Below are 25,614 nucleotides of genomic sequence, written 5' to 3'. Positions count from 1 at the left end.
GGAAGATCAGAGGAAAACAGCATGGATTTTTCTAAGAAACCTTTCTCAGTGAGTACATAGTTTCTTTTTCTGTGGTCAGTGCTTTAAAGTTCGCAAAAAATAAAAATATCTGGTCATTCAAAATATTTTCCCCCAAAACCATGAGGAAAGTGGTCTTAATATAGAATGAAATAAGGCTACTTCTTGTTGCCAGTTGTGCCAGAATAAAATGACTGCAAAGTAGGTGTAAAATGGCATGTCTAGTTTGGTAGCATTTTATATCCACTTTGCATATATTTTGCACTGGCAGAGAAAGACATATGAATTGAAAGCCAAGATTGAATTGAGGCTAGTATATCTAAACAACTTTAGTTGAAGCTTAGAGAAAATTTCATCTGTAGTTCTTAGAAGTCTTTTTTAAAAGTTTAAATCCCTATTCCCCAATCTTTTATGCACACCACTTGAAAGACAGATTGATTTGTATTATGAAGACTATATGAAAGCAATATTGTAATTTCTTCTCTTTCTTATCTGAAATAAGAGAATTCTTCATTTCATTCCCCAAGTGCATTATAAAGAACACAGCATAACAAGAAGTGAATCCATTTCCCCATTTTATAGAATCTGTTCCTACTTTGCACTGTGAGTTATGCAAGAGTTAGGGAACAGACCTATTTTTGAGAAGTAGATTCTAACTAGGTCAACAGGAGAGAGTGTCTTTTTCCTCTGAAGCAGCCCACTTCCTCCTACCCCTGCTCACCTTGGTTTAATCTCAAAGGACTCGTTATCTTCACACAGACCAATGGAAGGAAACGGTGAGATTTACAAGGAATATTTCAAATCCATTCCATTATTAGTATTTGCTGATGACTCTGGATATAGATATTGCTTTATGAAATGTCGCAGGACTAGTTATTTTAAATTATTTTCTGTGTATTTATAATATCAGCTGCTAAATCTATTATTATTATTATTATTATTATTTATTATTATTATTATTATTATTATTATTATTATTATTATTATTATTATTATTATTAAATAATTGGTTACCAGCCCTTGGATTTAATCTGTTAAATTTCTTTTAGAATTCTTGGCAGTACTTGTTATCTCAAAAGTCGAATTCCTTGATAACTACTGTAGTAGTAACCACTCTGTTATCTAGTGCAATTGTTATGTTGTCTATTTGAAGGACATTTAAGCTTTACGTTTGAAGGCTAATTAATTTAAAATTTTGAAAAATTAATACATCGGAAGATCACAGTAAACAAAGAGAGCAGAAATATAAATATTTTGACTCCTAAACATGGTGTACCCATTTTTTCTGTTTTTGTCTTCACTTGCTTTGTTTTCCTGCTAAAAAACAAAACATAACAAAACTAATCAAACAACAACAACAACAACAAAAAAAAAAACCAACAAAACAGAACAATTGACTTGGTTTAGAGCACAGTCTTTTCCAAAATTTTTACAGTAGAATCAAAATGTTAGTTTTACATAATTTCTCTCATCCAGTACTTAGGTTTAAGACAGAAAAAATCCAGTCAAGCTGTCTCTTCTGCTTGTTGAATTTACTTAGAACTTTTGTTTAGAGAAATGTACTCTTTGGAATTATAAAGATGCCAGGAAACAGGGATTGCATAGAAAGAAATTATCATACTCCTGATTCTCAAGCTTATGACCAAATTTTTGGATATAGCATACTTTTTATACAGTGACACTCACCTCCTGGTTTGGCCTGTGAGTAGAGGGGAGGGGGAAACCATGGACCCATGCCCTGGGAAAGGGAAAAAGAGGGGAAAAGTGTAGAGAGATGGGCCTAAAATTAAACATCAGCAATGACCTGAGGAAAAACAAACTAATTTACTAAATAAGATATTGGAATGCAAGATAACACACTGTAATACAATATAATACAATATAATTGGAATCAAAGCTAATAAATTAAATAAAATAAGAGAGGATGCCCAAAACCCAAAGGTCTTACTCTAATGAGGAGGAGAGATAATTTAGGGAGCTCACAAGCTGCCAAGATCCAGAAAAAGGAGGAAGGTCAAGTGACCTAGGAATGGCTTTTGTCTTTTGCTCTGAGCAGAAATGGTAACAGAACAGAAAACAGTCCTCTGGAATATGTAGTTCTTTTCTTCATACATAAGGCCTTAGTAGGTCATCTGACATCCCTCTCTTTATGACTGTCAGCCTCTTCTCTTTGCTGCTCATCCCAACAGCACACATCACCACAGCACTAGCATACAGCCTACAGCTTTCAGATACTCTCTCTCATTATATTAGATTTATTTGCTTCAATTCTAATTACTTTGTATTATAGTTACTGCATTCTGAATATATAGTTACCTTGGATTCTGAATGCCATATTTAGTAAATTAGTTTGTTTCTCCTCAGATCATTGCCACTGTTTTTAATTATTTTGAGGTCCCCTCTTTTCCCTTTCTGGAGGCACAGATTTTTTGAAATCCCTCCACCCTGATAGTCACAGAACCAGTCTGAACAGGCCCATAAACTGTCAACATACACAAAGTATGTTTCCAGTTATAGAATCACATTAAAAATAGCAGTCTTACATTGTTGCAAAATAATGTATATTTGTTTTTAAAAGCAATTTCACCCTCAATGTAAGGAGCCAACCATCATTCCATACTGTAAGTTGCTTTGTATGAGTAATGATGAGAATCTTCCTATGTATGATAATGGATCATTATCTCATAGGGAAGGTGGTATACATTAAAAAAGAAAGAAACAAACAAAAATATACATTTTGGTTATGTGACAAAATTCAGAGCCATTGATTTCTGAAAAAATAGGGTATTCTTGTTATTAGAAAGGTGTCAGAACTTTTCACCATACTATTCCCAGCCTTTTCTGATATTTTGTTTCCTGCAGTCCTCCCATGTAGTATTCACAGAACCAGAGGGAGACTGGTAGCATGGCACCTGAATGGTTACATCAACACTAATGCAAGCAGCTCAGTCGATTTCCCTAAAAGCACACTAAGTTATTAGGACTGTATTACCTGAAGTAAATATTTGTTATTCAAAACAAACAAACAACAACAAGAAATAAACACACCGATGCAACCAAGGTACCAATAGAGGAGGGGGTCAGTGTAGCTGCCAGAATTGCTATTCTGGTACCAACAGAAGCCAATTAACTATTTCTACTTCCCCTGTGAGTGGTTGTCCTAGTTCAGTTGGAAGAGGAGGACCAAATGGCTTGTTTTCCATGGTTCATCAAGGATTACTAGATTAGAAAAGCATTAGTGTGAAGTAACCAAAGCAGCCATTGAAATAATTCAAGTCGAACATAAAGAAATCTCAGGTAAAGAGCAACAGGTCTCAACTTATTTCCAAGGACTAAGAAGTGTACAAATTACAAAAGAATAAAGTAGGACCTTCCCAAATTGGTAGTAGAAAGGAGCTCTATTGGTGGCAGGTGTAACTCGTTCTCTCACTGAAGCCACCACTGCAGCACGGTTCACTACTAAATCCTTGCCACACACAAAATTTTTAGCATCAAAAGAATAAAAAATATCCCATAAAAACAGTAACTCTAAATCAGAAAAGAAGGGACTTGGAGTTATTCAGAGTTTGACACACACACACAAAAAAGGCATATTAATTCTTGATGTTTTCATGAAATGCAACTGGAAAACTTGAAATGCGAAAAGGAAAAAGACAGGGATCGCTTGGAAAGAGTCCAGCGGAGGGCCACAAAGATGGTGAAGGGCTTGGAGCATCTCCTCTATGAGGAGAGACTAAGCGAACTGGGTCTGTTTAGCCTTGATAAAAGAAGGCTGAGTGGGGATTTGATCCAGGTTTATAAATACTTGAGGTGTGGGGGCCATAGTGGCGAGGCTGGTCTGTTTTCAGTAGTGCGTGGGGACAGGACTAGGGGTAATGGGATGAAAGTACAGCAAATGGACAGAAACTGGAGCATAGGAAGTTCCGCACGAATGTGCGGAAGAACTTTACGGTGAGGCTGACTGAGCACTGGAACAGGCTGCCCAGGGAGGTGGTGGAGTCTCCTTCTCTGGAGATATTCAAGACCTGCCTGGACGCCTACCTGTGCGACATGGTGTAGGGAACCTGCTTTGGCAGAAGGGTTGGACTTGATGATCTCTAGAGGTCCCTTCCAACCCCTACAATTCTGTGATTCTGTGAAATGGGAGACAAATTGTCTTTGGTATCTCTGCAGTTTCCTAATAAAATTAAAGTCTCATAGAGACTAGAAAGCATGAATGTTTTCTCAAATCCTAACACTTGCTTACAAAAAGGTAAGGCTGCTAAGAACATTTGTTTTATTTGAATGAGTTTGACCACTTTTCTTAATTTTGTTACTGATACTGCATGAAAATGTACAGAATCATTCTGCAGCAAAAACAAACAAACAAACAAAAAAACCTTTTCATTTGTGTAGATGGGGTAGATGTGTGCCCTCCAAGCAACAGATTAATCAATCACAGTTGAGATTTCATTTTTCTTTCTTTAGTTTTGACTTTGATCAATACCATACATTCCAACTATACTTTCTCCAGACTGAGTGACTGTACATCAAGACACCTTTTAGAAAGGTCTAAAGAAATCCCTTAAAAATCTCGAACAATAATGTATGTGATTAGACTATCAGAAATAAGTGGGAATTATTTTGAATAAGTAAACACAACAATGTTTCTTTATATCTGAAATACACAAAGCTGATTTAATGGTTTGGAATATTATTGCTTTTAGATGATAATTGGTTTAAGTTTTTTTTTTGTTTTTTTTTTTTTTTTTTTTTTAATTACAATGTAATTTGAATCAGCATGATAAACTCTACATACATTTTGTCTTGATTTTGAAAGAAATCTGCTCTGAAATTGAGAAAAGTAGAAAAAATAATTTCATTTACTTCCAAAGTGTACATTAATTATCTTGCAAATATCCATTTTGAAAGAAGGGCTATCTTTAACAGTTCAGCCAGTAAAGCAGAAGTTGCACTTGTTAGCAATAAAAAATAAAATAAAGAATTGATTCCCATTAGGAGGCAGATGTTCAGCCATTTCCAGGAAAGCAAGGTTTCACCATGCATATTAGTTTTTTGGGAAGACATAACTCCATATGTCCCCACTTACAGCTTTCCCCCAGATGAGAATTACATCATATGTTATATAATATCTTTTTTATCAGCTAGGGTCATCTGTTCCAGACATGCCCCCTCCCAGGTTCTTATTATTCTCACAAGCATGGCAGTGTGAGAAGCAGGAAAATACTCTGTGTCAGTGCTGCTCAGAAACAACTAAACATGTGTATGTTACCTACACTGCTTTTCAACACAAATCTGAAAGAATAACATCATGCAATCTACTATGAAGAAAATGAACTCTATTCCAGCCCATTTTGTAATGCACAGATATCCCCCAGCTTAAGTCTTAGATTCTCTAGAAAGCTACATTTACGCCCATGCCCATCTTCAGACTTCCAGAGTCCAATTAATTTAAAGCTGATCTTGCACTTCAGACTTCAGCCAGATACAGAAAATAGGGATTGCTTCATTAATATCTCTTGAAACAGTAGAGCTCATGGAATGCATCAGAATTTCATATTAAAATAAATTATCTTCTAATAAACTATTACTAAACACTAAACTACTGATTGCCATGTGCTAATTCTTTGGCTAGCTGGAAGAGCCTTGGAGGGGTACACAGGTGGTCTTGCTGCTAATTTTTTTTATATTAAGTATACTGTCTGAACTCATTCCACTGAGTTAAACCACATACACGGAGGAGCAGACTGCACAATAATAAGAGCATGATTACTTTGAGAAAATTTCAGTGAAATATCCTCACTACAGAGAGAGAGTATTTTGCATCCTGCCCTTTCCTCAGTGCTTTTCTACTAACTAAATCTGCAGTCTCTGCCTATTAGGCAAGCTGTCTTACCCTCATTCTGATTTGTCATGCTGATTCTATTCCGTTACCAGTAGCTGCTGCAGGTTCTTGATATCCTTCTAAAAACTGAAGTGTATAATTTTTAGGAATCTAACTAATGTATTGAGTGTTTCATTTTAGTATTTTTAACTGCTGTTAGCATGAGGAAATAAAATGAGATTTTGTTGATCAGTATCAAAAACAGTATCTAATCGCCTTTCAGAACTTTTGCTCATTGGGAGGACTGGTTGTTGAATTAAACTATTTTTATGACAATCATAGAACAACGAGTCAAATCTGTAAATGCAATAATAATGTTATGAAATTCTCATCTCTCATTGATCATGTTGAAGGGTAAAACTGCAAGTTTCTTGATTCTATCAGTAAACTACTACTGCCAGGAATAGTCTAGCTGAGCTCTACAAACAATAAACAGATCTATAATATTAGTAACTTCAGAGCATAACAGAACAGAGTTTATTCAAAAACAAAAACAAACAAACAAACAAACAACAAAGAACCTTGCACAGTTTTGCTACTCTGTGATAATAGAAAAAGATTTCTAACTGTACATTAGATGTGCCCTTACAGCACTTTGTCACCACAAGGCACAGATAAAACAATCTTAGCTTTTATTTACAAGTTCAAACAAAGACAAGTTTTGAGCTTACACAGCTCTTTTAAAGGACTAACTCCAGATTCAAGTACAAGATTTTAGAGCTTGCAAAGCTCTGATCAATATCTTGTTTTACTCTCTCAGGGATCCTTAATTTTTCTTGCCTTACTGTGACAAGAAGAATGATAAATGTCAGTTGCAGATGACACTGAAACTGCAACACTCTTTATTTTATCCTTCTTCCCACTCACAGTTATTCTTAGTTATTCCATCTTTTGAAGTTTCAGTCTAATGTTTCTTAAGTGGTTCTGGTTCAAGCTCCCCACTCCCCACTCTTTTTCTACCCACTCGCGCCTTTTTTTCTTTTTCACACTCTCACACCTTTAGAGTAAAATAGATGATGCAGTGATATTCACTTTTGAGAGAAGGACAATCAATTGAATACACAACATTCTCAATAATTTTAATTAAGAACAGGACAATTTCCCAAAAAAGATCAATTTTCTTGAATTGTGTTAAGCAAAGAGGAAACAGTGCTCATTCAATTATTTTTTTTCCACACTGAAAAAGATGTCCAAGAAACAGAAACATTTTTCTAAAAGAAGTGCATAAAAGTCTGGACATGCAGAGACTAGATCAGGAAATCTAAGGTGCAGATGGAACTAATCTTTTCTTTATATTCCTTCCCTTACAACCCCTTTTTTATGTGGCCCAGGATACAGTTGGCCTTCCAGGCTGCAAGTGCACACTTCTGGCTCCAGTAAAGTTTTCATCTACCAGAAACCTCACATCCTTATTGGCAGGAAGGATGTTCTTCTTCCAGTCAATACACATATTTTCATGCCAGTTTTCATGCCTGCCCAGATACCATTCAATGATGTCATCCTTTTCTTCTGTTTTGTCAAATGCACTACTCAGCTTTGTATCATCTGCAGACTTGCTGGAGGTACATTCAATCCCACTTACTAGATTACTGATAAAGATGTTGAGGAGCATCAGCCTCAAGACAGAGCCCTGTGGGACACCACTTCACTGCTCTCTGTTTGGATACCATAATTTTCCGACTGCAGCCTTCCAGCCAACTCCTTATCCACTGAATAGTCCACCCTTCAAATCCATATCTCTCCAGTGCAGGGGAGGATGTGGTATGAGACCATGCCAAAGGCCTTGCACAAATCTAGGCAGAAAACATCAGTTGCCCTTCATTTGCCTACAGATGCCATCGTTCCATCATAGAAAGCCATCAGATCAGCCAGGCATAATCCACCCTAAGTGAAGCCATGCTGGCTGTCTCGGTTCATGTCCTCATCTCTCATGTTCCTTAACATCTCTTCCAGCAGGCCATGATCTTTCCAGGCACAGAGGTGAGACTCATCAGCCTGTACTTCCCTGCATCTTTTGTTCTCCCTTTCTTAAAAATGGGAGTAATGTTTTCCTTTTTCTAGTCACCAAGGACTTCACCTGACAGCCATGACTTTTCAAATATGATAGAGACTGTCATGGCAACAACATTAGCCAACTCATTCAGACTCTAGGACACATGTAATCAGACCTCAGAATTATACACATTCAGTCCCATGAGATGGTCTTGGACATGCCCTACTCTTCAAGTGTGAAGGATTTTGGAGGGGTACATCCTCTTTGACACATCTTTTCTTACTAGTGCACCTTTCTTGTTGTTTTCCACGTCTCTCACCAAATGAAGTTCCATCTGTGCCTTAGCTTTCCTGATTCCATCTCTACAAACCTGTACAATTCCCAAGCCACACATCCCTACTTCCACATGTCCTTATTATTCACCAGTTTGACTAGCAGGTCCTAGTCAAAAAACCATGCTAGTTTCTTGCTAGAAATGGGGAATAGAAGAGGTTAATAGCTTTAAACTAAAAGAGGAGAGATTTTGGTTAGATGTTAGGAAGAAATTCCTTACTTGGGAGTTGTGAGGCAAAGGAACATGTTGCCCAGAAAAGATGTGAATGCCCCAGTCTCCAAGGCCAGGCTGATGGGACTACCTGGATTATCCGATCCAGTAGGTGTCTTGTTTGTTTGTTTTTTAAATTTCTGTTTTTGGGACAAAAGCAAAAGAAGAAAGTTTTGCTTCCATTTTATATGGAGAGATTCAAAAGGCACAAAAATTAATTTTCATGCTTATTTTAAATGTGTATTTGGGCTTCTTACTCTTACACAAACTGCAGTGCATGAGCAACATTCTAAACTGGAGTTATGTATCATACTGATGAAATTCAGACTTCCTATTGGAATTATGGATATGGTACATGGCAGAAGATATCATATGAAAAATGTAACAAAGAATAAGAGTATCTAAGGTCAACTGTCTTGACAAATAGGAAATAATATACTAGTATTGCATATTATTTGATATTTTGGATAGAGGACTCAAAGGTCAGAGCAGAAATGATTAATTCTAAAATAAGTTGTCATGAGAGTAATGACCGTCATGAACAAAAGAATGAAGACTGTATTTAAACAAGTGAAAGAAACTCGGAGAAGTAGGAAAAAATATCATATTCTTCTGTTTGGATGAATTTGTTATTCTGAATGTATTTGACTAGCATGCTCAGTGTTCATGAAGTTGTACATGACTGCTGCATTTTGAGATAATAGTAAGATATCAAGTGCTTCCAGCTCCTCACTAGAGAAATTAAATATCTCTCTGGGTTATCTTAATGTCTAAAGAAGGTTTAGGCTTACAGTGGTAATTACCATGCCTTGTTATTTAGATTCACAGTTTAATCAGCTAAGAAACGATAGCAATTCTGATTTTATTTTATTTTTTTTTTAAAGGTAAGCACCAAATAGAGGTTAATAATTTTCAGGAATGAGATTTCCCAGATTGTTCTTGTTTGGTTTTTTTTTGTGCATAGGTAACCAACCTTCTAGCTATAAATCCTCTAAAAAGCTATATAATGTATATCTAGAAGTATGTGACAAAAAATATTGATGTACAATGGGAGATGGATATTTCATTGCTCACTTCTGGTGATTTCAAATGAAATGTTCATTTGCAATAAAATGCACATATTTGTTTTAAAAACTTTCCTTCTAGTTATTTTAATATAGTAAAACTGTAGCATAGGAATGGATATCCAGAGAAAAAGTAATTATTATCAGACTTTTCCATAATACATAATACTCAGTGAAAAATCCATGGAAAATAATGACTGTGGTATCACTGTTAAAAGTACCTCGTTGACATGTAACTAGTTTTGTCATAAAAAATAATGATTAGGAAGCCTATTCACATGCAGATGTGATCTTCATCTCTTGTAGTATTCTTGGATTTTCTAATGCATCTAAAAAAACTTCAGAAATCAAGGCCAGCTAGAAATAGCTTCAGGTTTCTTGATTTGCCTTGTTTATGATTTTATACATAGTTTTAACATTATATGATTTCAGTAGCTGATTAAATACACAGCTCTGCTTTTTTATGTATAAGAAAGATATAGAATAGCACACTGTTTATGAGTGAATGCTGAACTTAGCATTAGTTATTGCTGCTGGTGTTTTCTCCCCTTCTTCCCTTCCCCTTCCCCTTCCCCTTCCCCTTCCTCTTCCCCTTCCCTTCCTTTTCCTCTTTTCCTTTTCTTTTTCTTTTCTTTTCTTTTTTCCTTTTTTTTTTCTATTCTTTTCTCTTTTCTTCTTCTTTTTTCTTTATTTCTTTTCTTTTTTCATGCAAGAAATATGTACAGTTTAGCACAGCAAAAATAGTCATCATTCTAGTTGGTCTCTTTTATTAGGTGAGAAGTGTTGTGGAGCATCAGGAACTATATCCTGGAACTGTTTTGCTAACAGAGAGAAAGACAGGAGGATAGGAATGAAAAATAGGGATATTCTGAAAGTCTTACTACAAATTACTGTGATAGAAAGTTATTGTTTTTCATCCTGAAAATATAATCACAAGATCTTGAGGAAAATCAATGAATAAAATGATGAAAAAAAATTGGCACTGGACAATTTTCACGAGTGCATCTAACCACAACAGAAAATGTTGTTTGTAAGTGACTGCCTGGGCATGTCAGAACACCATCATTACTCCCTTGTTCTTCCCAGCAGAGAGAACAGTGCTGCATACCAGAAAGCTAAGGTGGATTATATATGTTTGATAATAAGTCTGACTTTGCCTCTAGTTAAAACAATTCTATCTCCCTTTATTGTATCAGAAATAGTATTGCTTGAATCAGAAATAGTGTTGCTAGAAGGAGCGAGGAAGAAATTGTTCCTCTGTACTCAGCACTGGTGAGACCACATCTTGAGTACTGCGTTCAGTTTTGGACTGCTTACTGCAAGAAAGACATCAAGGCCCTGGATTGCATCCGGAGAAGGGCAGATAAGCTGGTAAGGGGTCTGGAGCACAAATCTTATGAGGAGCAACTGAGGGAGCTGGGATTGTTTAGTCTCGATGAGTCTGAGGGGAGACCTTACTGCTCCTTATAACAGCCTGAAGAGAGGTTGTAGTGGGCTGGGGGTTAGCCTCTTCTGTAACTAGTGATAGGATTAGAACAAATGGCCTCTAATTGTGCCAGGGGAGATTCAGGCTGGACTTTAGAAAATCCTACTTTTCTGAAAGAATCATAGAATGATAGAATGGCCTGGGTTCAAAAGGACCTCAAAGATCATCTAGTTTCAACTCCCCTGCCACGGGCAGAGTCACCAACCACTAGACCGGGTTGCCCAGAGCCACGTCTAGCCTTGGAAAGAGTGGTCAGACAGTAGAATGGGCTGCCCAGGGAGGTGGTGGAGTCATGGACTTTGGAAGTGTTTGAGCTATGTTTAGCGTTTAGACATTTTGTTGAGGTACATGGTTTAATAAGAACAATAGGTGAGAAATGGATGGTTGGACTGGATGACCTTGTAGGTCTTTCCAGCCTTGGTGGTTCTATGATTCTATGACTCATTATCAAACACAGTAAGTTTCAAGTCTTGCTATTCATCGAGTGTCTAACAAATGAATGGTAGTCAGTTTGTAATCTATTCTGAAAGAGGCTGTGAAGAGATTTTTTTATTTTTATTTTTTTAAAGTCAAGCTTTGTTCCACTAATAAAGATCTTATATTGCTCCAGTTCTTAGATTAGGTGGGGTAATTTTGTTTGCTGACTGCTAATAGGTTTATATTGAGTTGTTGAGCATAATTAAAAGAATGTTAGATTGGAAAACCTAATAAAGACCCTATATTAACTACTGCTTTTATGAGATTTACATCTAAAAACTTTAACTGCCATGAATCTAAACGGTCACTTTTACCAACATACAAAATGTTGCATTATAGTGCTGGGATGATAATTTTTATTATGGATGTAGATATAATTAACTTTTTTCTGTAATCAAAAAGATAATTTGTAGTAACTTTAAAAAATAGTATTCAAAAGCACCAAAATAAAAGTTAAAGATGAAGTTTGTTCTTGAAAATGAGTGATAAATAAAATCTGTTAATGATGAAACCATTAATTATCTGTAAGATCACACCTGAAAAGAGAAGATAATGGAAATCACAGAAACACAGAAACACAAACTTACATTACAGAATTATATTTTGAAGAGACTAAAACACAATGTCAAGCCATTTCAAATGAGTTTTTGTCAAATAAGAAAATAAATAGAAAATATTTTGCTTGTATTCACTGTATTTTCATGAACAACCACAGTAATGTTGCTCTACTTATTGAAAGGGAACTGTAACATGTATTTATAACTTCAATTTTAAGCATAACAGATGTTTATGGCCATTATCTTAAGGAATTAATTTTAATTTTTAAAATCAGTCCCAGTATTTAAAATTTATCTTATATTCTGTAACATAAAATTCATCTGTCCCAGCTGAAATCAGGACAATTCATTAAAAGGTGACATGTTTTTATGTAAATTCCTTGGCCACAACCTCAATTTTCTCAATTGCTACTTGTTATCAACAGCCAGTTGCTTCCTATACTTAATACAATTATTTTGCAGTGCAGAACCTTTCTTTGGAATGCTTGAAGATGCCAGAATTTGAAATATCTCACGGAGATGAACTGAACAGCTGAACTGTAAGCAATCATTAAGCAGAACTCCTGTAGCCTGATGTCATGAACAAACCATAGCAGATTTTTTCCTCTACTGCTCCTTTACTTCATGGTTAAAATGTGCTTTTAAACAAGAAATAGGGATCAAAGACTTCCAATTCAGTTTGTAAAGAAAACAACTCCAAATACAAGGTTATTATGTACAAGTACCTTACAATTACATACTTTTCTAATAGCAGAAAAATACTTTGTCATCACTTCAGAATTTGTACTGCTAAACAATAGTTACTATCTGAAAAAAGAAGATTCAAATCTCTTCAAATTCATTAAATACTAAAAGGATTGATGTTTTTTGTTCTATTTTGAACCTAAGAGGCTCTTCATACTGTTTCCCTTAAGTAAAAATCAACAACAAAAAATGATGTGAAAAATGTAGTATACAGGTACAAGCTAAGCCAGATATTTATAACAGGCACACCTGAAGTTCATTGCTGAAGTCATCTGCAGCCAGAATCTAGGTCTCTCTATATATTTTTAATGATCATTTGGACCAGTCCTGAATGTAGTAAATAATTTATTCTCTTTGAACTTCCTGTGAAAATGGTGTTAAGAGGTAGTCATTATCTACAAAATGTTTTTGTTTATCATTAAGAGAGCTGTTCTATGCAATGCTATTTATGGTATAAAAACAAGTTCAAGACATGTAAAGGCTTTTGAGGTTTTGGAGAAGACTCAAAAGTGGGGGAAAGAAGCAGATAGTTATGCTACCAAGTGCAGGAGTATAATCTGATGGCAGAAAAATAAAAAACAATTCGCTAATCACATGTTTTAGGTTTCAACATCTCTTCTGTGTAAAACAAAAATCTTTATTAAATTTTAGAAATGATCCAGTAATTAAAAATAAATAAAAATAAATAATAAAAAAACAAACAATAAGCATTCTGTTTTCTGATATATATGAAAAGACGTGATGGTGTGGAAGCAAACCTTACAGAGTTAATAAAAGGGTGTCAGAAGGAATGAGGACAGATACATGCTCTGGGAAAGTTGTGTACTGCAAGAACACTGATCAAAGTGGTTTCAACTTCTGCTTTTGCACACTTCATGTTCCCCAGAAGTCTGCGTTGTGGAAGATAGGTGGAGACAGATTAAAGATTAATGTGACATCACGGAAATTATAAAGAAAAAATTGCTTATCCTATGCTTCTTCTGTGTGTAAAATATTTATGGAGAAAACAGGATATCCACAAGTAAACAGCTCAGAAAATATGTTCAGTGATATAAAAGAGGAAACTTGTAAAAGAGAGAAATAAGAATAAAATATCAAAAGCAAAACAAATAAAGTAACTGTGATGCATAGGACATCATCTCAGATTAGTATTTTTTCCTGTTACATTTGGAAATGTTGTACAGAGTAAATATTTCACTTTTTGATTGTGCTCCTTATTAAGTAACAAGGGAGAAGTGTCTTTTGCCCCATTTCTGACATGAACCAATAGTTGTAGTCCAGTGGCACACTGCAGGCAGCCCTTTTTACGGTCACCATGTACAAGAAGATAAATTTCATCTTTTTGTAGCTGATTCTCATGGATCTGAAGGGAGTCATATGTAAACTGTCTCTCAATCATTCAGAGTTTTTTGAAATTGGAAGATATATAACATGCGTAACACTATACAGGCAGTTTATATATGTGTATTGACATTGTTTTTCTAGAAAACTGTGATAGTTTAGAGGAGAGTGGCAGCTGAAGTTTCAGCTTAAGTTTGATATCAAGTTGGAGGAAAAATAGGGAAAAATATTTCTAACTCAAATGTTAATTACCGTGTATATCATACTATGACATTATAATGTGAAATAATATTTAATAATATGCATTATAAAACAGATACTTTATAAAACATATAATATATAGATATATTTTATAATATATATATGTTATATAAAGTACAATTTAAAAGTTTAAATATTTGATGTTGTCCTGTATCTCTGCAGTGTGATATTGCCATTGTTAATCTGGGGACCTAAAGTTGAGCTCAAGGAAAAAGTGAGCACACTACCAGGAAAAGGGCGGAAGAGTAAGTGTGTATAACTATTTTTACTATATCATTTGTGTTTTTTTATATATATAGCAATTGGATCTGGACTAACAGTGTTTAGAAAAATAAAGATTTGAGTTACACTATCAAGAACTTTCTGCGTTTATGTGAGTAGACTGTGTTTTCTCTTTGCCTGTAAAGCAGATCTTGAGTGCAACAGCAGATAGGTAGGAAAATGTTTTTCTGTGATCATATGCTGAGAAAATTTACCTACGAAAAATGCTTGAGGTAAATGATTGTTAAACATTAGAAGGAACACTGAGATGCTAATATCAGGAACTAATATAGAATTTACATAGACTGGAACAGAAACAACTGAGGACTAAATGCATAGCATTCCACTGTAATCTTAACACTGTGAGACAGTCAGTGTTTTTAGTGCTATGTTTTCCATTCCTTCTGATCAATAAGTTGAAGCTGGATTACAAATTACTGGTTCTCTCTCTGTCAAAAAAAGGAACACAATTATTTAATATGAATGATGTAATGTGTTTACACTTTCTCCTGAAAACTTTATCTCAAGATAAAATGTAATATCTTTTATCTTGAAGATTTATACTTAAATGGAAGTCAGTTATGCCTGTTAAGAAACAAGAAAACCTTAGAATTGGTAAAGAATAGCTCTTGACAGGTAGCTGACTCAGGGAGTCATCAGTCTAATGACTGCTGCAAAACTACTGAGGGTGATTTCCTTATACTTAAAATGATTCTGGCAGGTTTTTTTAAAGCATGTTTTTCTGGATCCTTATCATGAAGGATACTGGACTGGATCAACTCTTCAGTCTGACACAATGAGGCAGGTCTTATGAGCTGCTTCTTTTGAACAAATATATTCTTAATGGAACTTGTAGAAATAGAAAATTTACTGATGTCTTTCTGTTAACTTGCTTATTGCTATTTAAATTATCATCATGCCCAAACACAGTCATTCGACAATATATTTATTAATGGCTTTAAGTAATTATACCCAATTGTCAAGTAAAATTTAAAATTTGCATTCATTCTGAGCATTTTTCAAACTTGACTGTGATTAAGATATTGTCTTTCAAATTAAAAATAAATAAATAAATATGTTTGTTGTAAACTCATTAAGAATCGTAGAATCATTTAGTTTGGAAAAGGCCTTTAAGATCCAATTATCCAAGTCCAGCCGCCCAGCTAACACTACTAATCCACCACTAAACTTTGTTCCTAAGTGCCACATCTGTTCTTCTCCTAAATATCTCCAGAGATGGTAAGCAGAGAAGCCTGTTCCTATGCCTTTCCATGAAGAAATTATTCCTGATATCCAATCTAAACCTCTCCTGTCTTACATTGAAGCCTATCACTTGTCACTTGAGAAAAGAGACCAATAGCCTACTCGCTGCATCCTGCATTTAGGCAGTTTCCTCCAGACTAAATAGCCCCAATTCCCTTAGCCTACCCTCACAAAACTTTTCTAGTCCCTTCACCAGCTTTGTTGATCTTCTCTGTACATACTCAAGCAACTCAATATCCTTCTTGTAGCAAGGACCCAAAACTGAATATGGTACTCAAGGTGTGATATCACCAGGGCCAAAAACAATGGAACACTCATTTCCCCAGTCCTGCTGGCCACACTATTTCTGATACATGTCATTATGCCACTGGCTTTCTTGGCCACTGGGAAATATTATAAGCTCATGCTGAGCCGGCTTTTGGCAAGCACCCCCACATCCTTTCCTTCCAAACAATTTTCCAAAAGCCCTTCCTCAAGCCTGCTAAGGTATTAAGACCCAAATAAGTGATCTGGCACTTAGCCTTGCTGAGTACCTTGTAATTGGATGTGGCCCCTAGACCTAGCTTATCTAGGTCACTCTACAGAGCTTTCATACTTTCAAACAGATCTACAGTTCCATCCAACTTGGCATCATCTGCAAATATATTGAAGGTAAACTCGATCCCCTCGTCAATATAATAATTAAAAACATTAAACAAAACTGGAGAAAGGATATTCTGACAACACTCAAACACAAAAGAAGGTATACAAGAGCTGAAAGCAAACTTGATATTCAGTGCATATTATGGTTGTTACCATGATTAGGGAACTTGTATAGAAAGACTTAGGTTGGAAGAGATGTTTAAGATCAGCTGGTTCCAATACCCTGCAATGGGCAGGGTTGCCAGCCACTAGGTCATGTGTGACAACAAATTTATTGTCATGATTAAATAACCTGATTCCATTACTGCCATTAATATATGATGTGCACATCCTTAAAGTGGAGCTAACTTTTGCTGATTGAACAATTTTTATTTATTTATTCATTTATTTTTATTTATTTATTATTTATTTATTTTCCCCTTGGTTTTAGATAAATGACAAAGGGAATGAATAAAATTTATGGAAGCCGAAAGATACACCCAAGAATAATTAATTCTTATTTCTGGATATACAGAGATCCTGAGACAATTTTTTGCAGATCATAAATTTACTTTATTAGATACCAAGAAAAAATAGATGGAAATTTGTTGAAGGAAAATCTTAAGAACTGTTCATGAACACAGAATGTCTTTAAGACTGGCAAAAACATCTAGTTATGCAATTCTTGCTGTTGTTGCCAGTAGCATTCTAATGAACAGCTTGTCTTATCAGAGACTCTTTCTTTATTATAACCATAAATGGTACCATACAAGGCATCATTCTTCTCAGCAATAAGCATTAGGATAATATATTCCAGTTGTTCAGAATCTTCAGGGAGAAGAAATTCTTTTCTTCTTTTATATTTTAATCTATGGTTGTTGACTATGCATAGAAGACTGTAACAGCATTTAATGAAAGCTTCCTTGAAAAAAAGAAAGAATCCCATAAATTCTAAAGCAGAGATATGCCAGCAGCATAACACCTGCCACTGACTTCTTCTGATAGATAACAGTAAAAGACTCACTGCTTGCAGGTAATAACCCACTGGCAGTGACTGTTCAAAAATAACTTTTGAATTTGATAGCTTTGTGCAACATGACCTGATACAGCAAGCTACCTGCATTATAAATGAGAATTTTTGGCATATCAGTGCATGATGGACTATAGATATAAAAATCCAATATTATACTAATGCCCATTATTGATTCAAAATGGAAAATGTTTTATAAAGACCAAACACATTGCAGTATCTCTTTCATTATTTGAATTCCCAGATTATAATATTTCTTAATTTTATTGAATCATTCATGATTTTGTTTTCCTTATGATTTTACTCTGAATCTTTCCATTTCACAGCAGTATTTTGCAGTACCTTTCTATAGTGTGCCTAATGTGTGTAAGACAGCCACTGAAATGAAAAAGATGTGTACACACTGCCTCAGCATACTGATTATTTTCTGTTTTTGCTTTTTAAAGTGTATCGAGTCCCTACAAATCTGACCATGTAAATTATCTCCAAAATATAGCTATATCCACAGACACTCTCCTTGCTGAAAGGCTAGAAAAGAAATAATCAGGACAGAGTCTAGAAAGAAAATAGAATTTTTTATTTTTTTGTTTCTTAAATTGGATAAACCACTAAAGTAAGTATATATGAAACAAATGATGAGCCACTGAATTAAGAGGGGATAATAGGTTGGGACTGTTTAGTAATAAAAATCATGAAAGGTAAACTGAAGTGACTGCAGTCCAGAAATTTCTTTAGAATTATCCATGTTAGCTGCATAATGTAGTAAAGATTCCCATTTGGATCGATATAGATATATTACATGACCAGTACATTCTGCCCACTCAGCTCCAGTGTTTAACAACATTCAGCTGCAGCCTTTTCTCTCAGCTATGAATATCATTATATTTTACTCCTTCTTATCTTTCTGCTTGGCAATTGGCTTCTTAGCATTGAATTTCATCTTTCCATCCAATTTCCTTTGGTTCCACTACTTTCAACATTTTAACATTTTGTTCTCTGTTTTATTGTTTCCTTCTTCTCAGTTATTTCTAACAACTGTCTTTCTAGTTGTTTCTCTCTCTTAAAAACATTTTTGGCATTCATCTAGCTAGTAGAAGATTTAAAGGCAACAAAACTGCTACACCTTTTTCTACAAGAAAGGGTCACATAATCCAAATAATAATTCATAGAGAAGGTGTAATACTAAATCATAAGTGAATGAGCTGCAGAGCATCTACTGTTGAGTGGATGTTTCTCAGAGTATCTTTGCCAGTGTATATAGCTTAGTTGAGTCATAGCCAAGTTGCATCACAGTACTGCATAACTCTGCTGGGGGCACTTTTTTGACTGATTTTGCACTATGCTTCTTTCCACATTTAGATGAACTGCAGCTTTTCTCTAAGACACAATAGGGTTTTAAGTTCTCATTAATGAATACATCAAAGCTAACCATAAATTGCCCCCAAACTTGGAGACTGACGAAACAAAACAAACAAACAAAAATTGTTTATATATTTATATATAATTGTTAATTATGTCAAACTGAATGAATAGCATCTGTCAATATGCCACAAGTTGCTTTCCACTGAAAATTATGTTCTGTTTTTAAGATAATGCATCTTGAAGATCTGACTGTGAGAACTGTTGAAAATGACTACACTTTCAGAAATGACATTGTCACTGTTCATCAGTCAGACAACAGAGACTCTACTAAGCAGATTAGTGATTTTGAAATGATTGTGCCTTCAGATGAAGTAATTCCATGTCTTATTTCAAGATTATATTCTTTCTGCCACTATATGGTTGCAGAAAGTACTAGCTGGATGATTGGTCAGAAAAAAAAAATAAATAAATAAAAAATGCAGAGGAAAAAATGAAATTTCTTTGAAAATTCCAAATAAAAATAGACATTTTTCCTGAATTAAATTCAGCATTTTAATGTAAGCCTCATTATCAGAACTCCCATACAACCCATTGTTCTGGTGGAGAACAGAACACAGTACCTCAGACTGGAAGAATTTTAAAAATGTTTCTTAAAATGTTTGTTCAGTAAATCTGATTTTTCTTAATAAATTGAAAATAAAGTAATATTGTAAGCCTTGAAGAATAGAAATACAGATTTTCTCTCAATTGTATGCAATTTAATGCAGATTATTGTATTTATAAGTTTTTGTAATAAGTTTTAATAAAGGAATTAGAGGTAAAATATTTAATATAAACTTTTTATCAGAGTTTATTTTGGCATAAGAGCTTTGCTGGCAAGTTAGTGAGATTTGTTTAGTGGAAAAACTAAGTCATGGATCAAAACAGTGATTGAGCATGTTGTGGGAAGGCAGGGCCAACCCAGGGGAGCTCAGGTGCATGCAATGCAACTGAATGACCAGAGGGGAGAGATCCTGGCTCTACCCCTTCCCAGACCTTGTGAAAGGGCTGGCAGTGGAAGCATGGATATCTTCCTGGAGATCCTTGAGGCCTTTCAAGAGTAGGCAGGTTCTTTCCTTTGTTTTTCTGACTACAGCTGTCGTATTAGAGCATATCCTCACTTGCTGTAGTTTTGTTACTCTGCTATCATTGCTATGCTTTCCATCATGTTACAGTTAAGTAATTCTGTTTTGACTGTTGAAACTTTTAATTTAATCTTATTTGGCATCTCTTCATGGTGACTATTTTGAGATACAGTGGAAAACTGGTAGGTGACTTTCTGCAGTATAGGCTGAACTAGTCTAATACAATTTTGTGTTACATGCAGATATTCCTAGAAGATTGCTACATGTCCAATGTAACTGTTTCTCCTGCCTGACTAAGCAGTTTTCCAGTACATCATCTTTCTCACGTAGTTTGAAACTTAATCTAGCTCACTGCTGATGAAAATGATGGTGACTGCTGAAAAATTGTGTTTTATAGCTGAGAATGTGTTCTGTCAAACATTGTTATTGTGCTCATTGTATTGTTGTAGTTTACATTGAAATAAATAGAAGATATCCAGGTCTCTCCACATGTAATGTTTATCTAATAAAGTCTTAAGTATGGATCATGAACCTAAGAACTGAATCATCATAAGATCAACTGTTGTATGACAGATTTGTTACTAGATTTAAACAGCAAACAAACAAAAATATGATTGAAAAGAATGGAGTTTAAAAATATTGGAGAGATCCGGTCTTCTACTATTACAAGAAAGATGAGTTCTTAAACTTCTCACTTAAAACTTGCATTGCTTATAGAAATACAAATTGCTAATTTCCTCTGAACTGAGTACTCTGAAGTGGAGTCTTTCATAAGCACATGAAACTATGTAAGAGAAGAGGGAAATAGTTTGTAATTGTATATTTTTGTGATGTGTTTAAATAATGAAACTACTATTTATTTGTTTGTTTATTTTTCAGCAACAGTCGAAGTTTTAGGCCAAAAGGTAACAGTAACATAATAGCCCCATTATTAACATTACAAGACCTATTGTTAATCTTCATGGGAACTACTGTATTTGGGAATGTTTGGATATAATTATAGAATCACAGAATTACAAGGTTGGAAAGGACCTACAAGATTATCTATTCCAACCATCCTCCCATTACTGCTGCTAGAACAAATCACTAAACCATATCTCGTAGCTCTTCATCCAGGTGCCTCTTGAACACTGCCAGGGACGGCGACTCCACCACCTCCCTGGGCAGCTATCCCAGCACCTGACCACTCTCTGAGAGAAAAAAATCCTTCTTATGTCCAATCTAAACCTCATCTGGTGCATCTTGTGGCCATTTCCTTGGGTCCTGTTTGTTGCCTGGGGGAAGAGGCCAAGCCCCTCCTCATCATAACATCCTTTCAGGAAGTTTCAGAGTACAGTGAGGTATCCCCTGAGCCTCCTCTTCACCAAGCTAAACAACCCCAGCTTCCTGAGCCGTTCCTCATAAGACTTGTGCTCCAGACCCCTCACCAGTTTCGGTGCCCATCTCTGGACACTTTCCAGGGCCTCAGTGACTTTCTTGTAGTGAGGAGCCCAAAACTGAACACAATATTCGAGATGAGACCACACCAGAGCTGAGTACAGGGGGACGATTACCTCTCTGCTCCTTCTGGCCATGCTGTTTTGGTGAAAACAATATGAGCTAATACAGAGATATTAATTTTTCTTTTTAAATGTTATTTAAATGTTATTTAAAATATTTAAATGTTATTTCATAGTCTCAGAAGAGTTCATCCTCTCATTAGAGATGCCCAGGCTCTTTTTGGTTATCATATCTGCCATACATTTTCACATACGTGTTCAGTCAGGATATACTGAACTTCCAAATAGTGTATATTTCAAAACCACCTTCTGCTCACTGAAATGATTTGTTAGCTAATATTGCCACTTATAAAATTCTGGGAAGCATTTCCGCATGGCAGTGGACCCTATTTAATGGACAACTTCACAGTTTTTGTCATTGACTATATTTTTATAATAATAGTATGTTCTCTCACCCCTGGGCCTTGGTCTTTTCAAGCACAGGATTATTAATTAGAAAATCCATACAAAATTTTCTTTATACTGATTCTTTCAGTAGCAGCATAGCTTATTAAATTACATCTCAGTTTTAAACAGACAGCAGGTTTCATGTCATATACATGCCTGGCAGCATTCCTCCTAAAAATGGTCATCCCAGCAGAATGTCACACTAGTAATCCGGCCTTCTGTATCAGTTACATGTCTTGTGAAGCACTGAAATAAAAACTTCATTGTTTCTTTTTCACTCCAGGGATATAGAATCGCAGACAAATTATTAATCCTTTCATTTCAGGAACTTTTACTAGTTGTAAGCTCATTAATGTACCAGGACAGCCCATTATTACTGACACAACAATGACTGCTAAACCTAACCTGTCTATAGAGGAAGGAGATGTAACTTTGCATGACCTAAATAACTTAAGAAAAAATAATTTTTGTAAGACTTTGTTACTGCTTTCAAAGTGAAGACAAGTCAACATGCTGGAATACTTCTTTCTAGTCAGTGTTATTTTGGAGTATATAACTCTGCTAAAATAGTCAGTTGAAGTGGATTGTGTTTCTTTATAATTGTTTAAAAGGGGAAGCATTGCTCAAATCTTGCTCACTTGCTTAAGGAAGATAAGGGGAGGCAAGATTTGCAAAACAACTTTGTAAAATAGGACCTAGGAAAGATAAGGCTGAGAGGACTGCATCTGGCCAGGATAGGCTATTCTTGAAAAGAATGTAACCAATAAACCACAAAGACAGAGTCAGCAATTAGGCTTAACCCAGACCAAAGATGAAAAACAACAACAAAAGAAAGACATTGAGCCTTCATCCTACAAACCCCGAAAACCAACACCATGATTCAGTATGCATGATGAAAGAGGCTGGGTAAAGGGTGGAAAATATGATGATAATCTCTTGGAAGTAATTATAATACCCCTCCTCCTAGTGTCATATGCATGTCTTGTCTCTATAAATATTCTTAATCTCTACCTCATGATGTGCAAGCTAGGAGGGGCTACCCCATTTGCACACAGAAAAAAAAAAAAAAAAAAAAAAAGAAAAAAAAAAAAAAAAAAAAAAAAAAAAAAAGGAAAAAAAAAACATACCTGCTTTATAACTACTTTATGGTTATGGAGTTTGATTTCCATAAGTCACAGTGGTTGCTAATAACATTACATAATAATAGATAACAGTCTACTTCTTTCAGGAAGCAATGGACTAATAGGTCTTACACATGCCATACAGTTTAACCTCCAGAGTCCACTTTCTCTGCAACTGTTAAGCAAGTGTACTCTAATTAGAAGATTATTTGAAGTTGTCTATATTATTTCTTTTCAGACACGAACCACTGATAAACTGTAATTTTTTTTTTCTACTAGAGATGAAATCACAAAGTAGAAACAAGAAACAAAGCAAAATTCAAATTAGTATTAGAAATATTAGATAATTCTAGAGGTTTGGTTTCATTAGTTCATATGAAAAAGAAAATACAAGACTCAAGATGTTCCTTTTTTCCCTCTTTAAGTCAGAGTAGGTGGTTCATTGGAAACAGTTCAGTTCTAAAAGAATTATACAGGCATTCTCTAACTCTGCTCTGGGATACTTTTCAGTGACACAGAAGTATGAGTGTCAGTAGTTCTGGAGTCTCATGTGAATGTCATCTCAATAAAATTACATTCAGGAATGCTATTTTAGTATTTCAACACTACTTATTTAATCTACTGTCTCCAATATGACCAGAAATGCTATCCATTGCTTCTCAGTGTAACAATTTACTAACTTTCAGTTATGCAGTATAAGTGCAAGCATGGTAACTGGAAACCTTACTTTAGTCAGGAGGAACAAAATTAAGACAATGAACTCTCTTGAACACAAACAATGGTAACAATTCCTTAAATGGAAAAGTAGATTAACCTTCTTGTTGGAAGTAATCTCTTCTAAACACCTGGACATTTTTTCAACATGGCTGTTCTGTTAGCATCTTTTAGCAAAATGTGTTGAGGTGCCTCTACTGAGTAGAGGTGATTTATAGATATATATATTTTTTTTCTGTCATTTCTTCATTCACTTATATAATCTTTTCTATTTTTAATTGTCCATTAGACAAATAGCAACAGCAAATAGATGTCAAAACTCTATAAGGAAGCATAATTCAACATTATGTTGATAGTTTCAGGCTTATAGCACACTAGGGCAAATTGCTTGAAGTGGTCAAGAGCTGAAAGCACTGCTCTGTCCCATGACTTTCATAACCTACTTATTGTCAAATTTTGCCACATCATACACTATGCACTCTTTTAAGGATCTGAAAAATGTGTTAAGCGAAACCATGAACATCTGTAGGCTTTAACAGCTTTCAGTTTTGCACATGTGTTTGTTCTGGACTTTAAAGCCCAAAATTAAGAGAAACAACTTTGTTTTTTGGGTTCACATAGAGATGCTGGTGGACAACATGTGAAAGTATTTCATCAACCCACATATTTTAGCATTGGGTGAGATTTATGGGTGATAAACCAGAGATAATGATAATGAAGTGAAAACATTATGAAACAGAGCTAGATGGTTTGATTTCTTTTCAAAGAAATTTCCTGTTGATACCGTATAATCAAATAATTGCCAGTGATATCTGACAATCACAGGCTTTCTTTTCCATCTTCTATTACCTCTGGAAGACTTCTATTTGCCTGGTTGCAGGCTATTATTGTGTTTTCCTATAGCTGATATTTATTTTGATATTGTGCCTTCTTTCTTTTCAAGGCAATTATACCACCATAGATATAAATTTGTTATGCAGTTATTGTTTTTAGAACATGCCCACAGGGATAAGCTATGCTCTTAAATATAAATGGCAGCTGTTGTCTGTGATGCTATGAAAATAAAATGGGGAAAGGTCACGTCCTTCATTTCTACAAATCTATTTTTTTTAGCTAGAGGTTTGTGGCAACCTTAAATCTAAATACTGACATTTAAGTACTACATTTATAGTAATGAAGCCACGTGGGAAACCTTCAGATTTGTTTATTTGCTTTCTATTGTGGTTTAACCCATCAGGCAACTAAGTACCACACAGCCATTTGCTCATTCCTCACTCCCAAAGGGAATGAGGAAAAGAATTGGAAACAAATTAGAACTCAAAGTTGAGATAAAAGTAATTCACTGACAAAAAAAAAAAAAAAAAAAAAAAAAGATAACGATGTAGATTTGTAAGTAACCACAATGCAATTGCTTCCAGATAAATGATAACCAGCAACACAGCCTGTGGCAGACTCCCCACAGCTTTATAGATGCCTGCATGATGTCATGTGGTATGAAATAACCCTTGGAGTAACTCAGGCTACCTGTTCTGGCTCTGCCTCGCCCCTTGCTGCTATGCCTTAAAAGTAGTCTTTTCCTTTCCAAGTGATCTGGTTGGCTTATGGGTGCCCTTTGAATGGTTCTAACTAAGTGATAAAACGTTAGCATGCTGTTAATATAGTCTTGGCTGAAGCCAAGCCACTAAAATTAGCAAAATTTTTGCTATTTGTAGGAGGTAAAGTTTTTGCATTCTTTAAACAAATTCTTGAAGTTTCATTCCTTCCTTTGGTTTTATATGGCAAGCTTATTCTTCAAAATACAGT

The 25,614-nt window shown here is 35.1% G+C and overlaps 1 long non-coding RNA gene across 1 annotated transcript; it reads left to right on the top strand.

Annotated features, from left to right (window-relative positions):
• Positions 1-691: 691 nt before the first annotated feature.
• LOC116653342 lies at positions 692-14,614 on the top strand. Its single transcript, XR_004306946.1, has 2 exons — positions 692-794; positions 14,532-14,614. It is a non-coding gene; the product is annotated as an uncharacterized LOC116653342 (long non-coding RNA).
• The last annotated feature ends 11,000 nt before the right edge of the window (positions 14,615-25,614 follow it).

The sequence above is a fragment of the Coturnix japonica genome, chromosome 4 (assembly GCF_001577835.2).
Source record: "Coturnix japonica isolate 7356 chromosome 4, Coturnix japonica 2.1, whole genome shotgun sequence".
Taxonomy (NCBI): Eukaryota; Metazoa; Chordata; class Aves; order Galliformes; family Phasianidae; genus Coturnix; species Coturnix japonica.
Note: the sequence above shows the minus strand (reverse complement) of the source record. Positions and strands in the feature narration are given on the sequence as shown.